This window comes from Tupaia chinensis, unplaced genomic scaffold (genome assembly GCF_000334495.1).
Source record: "Tupaia chinensis unplaced genomic scaffold, TupChi_1.0 Scaffold000037_17, whole genome shotgun sequence".
NCBI classification, from domain to species: domain Eukaryota; kingdom Metazoa; phylum Chordata; class Mammalia; order Scandentia; family Tupaiidae; genus Tupaia; species Tupaia belangeri.
Window position 1 is genome coordinate 1,346,097 of NW_006159475.1, and position 3,426 is coordinate 1,349,522.

Below are 3,426 nucleotides of genomic sequence, written 5' to 3' on the forward strand. Positions count from 1 at the left end.
TGCGTTCAATATTTGTGAAAAAATGTATACGTTTTAAAATATTTCCTTTCATAATCATCTTAGGGAGTGGGAAAGATGTATATATAGTTGAAGATGGTACTAGGAAAAAGGTAAGAAAGAAACAAGCAAGAAAGTTAAAAAAAAAAAAGGGGGGGGAAGGGAAAGAGAAAAAAATGTGTGATAACGAAGAACACTATTTTGAGAGAGATTTGAGAAGTTCTGTAATGTTGGGTTATCTGCTTTTATCAACTTTTCTGCTTCATATATACATTTCAGAATCTGTTTTTCTTTCTTTCCTCTGCCCTCTACGATGATAATTAGCTTTCAAAACATTGTTCATAACCTTCGATCTTAAGGCTTCAAGGCTGTTCACCCAGTACTTCTATTCTGCTGACTCAGAACTTCCAATCTCTCAGCGTACTCCCTCTGTGCTATCATCAAAATAATAGAGCCATAATGCAGGAAAATTTCTGTCATTGGATAATCTCACATTGGGTGGGAAGCAGCAGAGGTGTACGGATTTGTGCTTTATTCTTGATCAGAAGAATTTATTGTTACCATAGCCAGAGGAAATAAGTCTCGCTTAATTCTTTGGACTGTATGCAGTATTAAACGAGTTATTGCTTCACTTGATGGAAAGATAGAAAGGAAAAGAGTGGAGGAAAGAATGAAAAGAGCTTATTTCATATGATCTATAAAATCAAAAGGCAAACAGCAGGGAGTTACAGATAGCAACCTGGGATTTAAAGAAAGAAAATACCAAATGTCTGAATTCCATGGTTTCAAAACTAATTTATTCACCGTGAGCCGATCTTGCAATTCATTAGCTTCACCCACAGACAAGCCTGAATGTCAACTCTTTTCCTGACCTATAAATAATAGGGGCCACTTGCTTAGAAATGAAACATAGTTAGAGCATAATAACGAAGTAAATCAATATGATTGTTACGAAGCTAAAATAGAACAGGTTAAGTCCTGAGTCTTTAGAAAGGAGAAGATTTCCAATTCCCTGCTGTTTATGAAAGAAAAATAATTTGACAGGAAAATTGATAAATTTATCTTTTAACAACACAAAGATTAAACCAAAAGTAGTCTAAGAATGAAAAATAAAGTCATTTTGTTCAATCATTTGTTTAACCTGAGAACCATTATATGACTCCATAAGTTAATCATAATGGTGCTCCACTAGGTGTGGCAAGACTACATTCTTCTCTTTTTTTTTTTTTTTTTTTTTGGAGAGATTTTTGCTATAGGGTGCGTGCGCTCGCCAGATAGACAGAGAGAGACATAGAGACAGAAAGCGAGAAATCACCCCCAGGGGGGATGGTCATGCCGCAATCCCTCCTCCTCCATTCTCCTCTCAGGATCTTGGGCACGCACGCACACGTGCCCGGCGTGAGTTTTAAGCCACCGGGTCCGAGACGTGAACCGTGGTTGACTACGTGGGAGTCCAGCGACATAGCCATTACGCTAACTGCTGGTTCCCAAGACTACATTCTTGACGATGGAATGTAGTAGAATATGTGCCACTTCTAGGCCTGGCCCCAAGAAACCTGCCATGCACATTCCTCCATAGTCTTTTTTTATTCCTGCTCATAGGAATAAATATAACCATGGTGACTTGGAAGCTACTTTTCAATATGGCAAAGCCTCTGTCTGCCTGCATCCCTGAATGACTACCTGGAGTCGTTAACCTCCTACCAACCAACCTGGAACCTACACCCTGCTCTGTTATGTGAGTAAGAACTAAACCTCTAGTTCTCTAAGTCACTTGAATTTTATTTGTTAGAATAATATATTATGTGTGTACATAGATATAGACAGATAGATAGATAATTCTTATTTTTTAAGGATTATTCTATCTAATTTTATTCATCATTATTAATATTTTTCAAATTTGACCCAAGAGAGAGAAGGAAAGTGAGAAAGCAAGGCCACCAGGTCCAGGACTTGAATCGTGATCAGCCATGTGAGACTCCAGCACCCCAACCAGCATGCCACCTGTTGGCCCCTACAGTTTTTACTTCCTTTTTTTTTTTTTTTTTTTGGAGAGGTTTTTGCTATAGGGAGCATACACTCGCCAGAAAGACGACAGAGACAGAGAGACAGAAAGAAAAAAATCACCCCCCAGGGTGTTGGCCACATCGCAATCCCTTCTCCTCCATTCTCTTCTCAGGATCTTGGGCACGCACGCACATGCCCAAGCCTGAGTTTAAGCCACCGGGTCCAGGACTCAAATCATGGTCGACTACATGGGAGTCCAGAGATATAGCCATTATGCCAACTGCTGGTCCCAGTTTTTACTCATTTTTAAAAGGTTTAATTAAAATAATACAAATTCATTGGAGAAAATATTATAAACGCAGATTTTTTAAAAGAGGAAATAATAGTCTCCTTAATTACTCAGAATAATGAGCACCACTATTATAAGGCAGGGGTCACACTTTACCATTTTATAAGGCACTTTTTTCACTTAAATTACAAGAATTATTTTTCTACATCTTTGAATACTACTCTGCCACATAATTTTAAAAGGACACATTATAAAAGTTACACAGATCATTGGAAAAACCAGTCAAATGAATAGCAATATTTTTGTTCATAAGGTAATGAACCTAGAGTATCTCTAGGCAACAGTTCTTAGAATGTTTAGATCCTGGACTAATATCATGGGTGACCATTTGAAAAACTAATTGGTTCTGGTCCATGGATCATTTGGTATTATGGTAAAAGTTAAGCTGCTATAACAACAGGAACAAAATCTTTTCCAGAATCCAGGAGCCATTGCTGACATCAGAATACTTCAGAGGGGTAGGAAAGAGAATTGGTTCTAGGAGTGATTTATTGATCAGAAGAAATTTGGTATCACAGTCTGGCAGGTCAAGGCCAGCTTGCCAGTTCTGCTTCACCCTACAGGAAGAAGAGAAGTCCAAGATAAGCAATTGCTTTTGGTCGAAGTTGCAGACTTCCTTTTCTCACACATCCCATTTATTAGAGGATTAACTGCCTGGTCAAATCTAGCTTCAAGGACAACTTGGAAATGAAGGACAAATAAGGTGACTTTCTATTCACTAAAGCGCGGTGCTATGGAAGAAGGGGAGAATTGATTTGGAGGGAAAATAGCAATCTGCCAGATGCTCCAAAGTTAGCATGGAGAACAATGTGTGAGACTAGTTCTGCCTCAGTCCTTTCCCACCTTGGCTCATCATCAGCTAGCTGTCTGGCAAAGGACTGTCACTTAACCACCGTTTGCAAAATAAAGACGTTAAAATTCATACATTTCATGGAAATTAAATGAGTTAGCTTATATAAAGCGCTTATAAAATGTTGACTAATTACTGTATGTCCAGAGTCAACAGAAAGCTGAAGGTATCTGGTCAGAAAAGAAAAGTGAACAGTGTTGTAGCCAAAAGCATAACCCTGGAG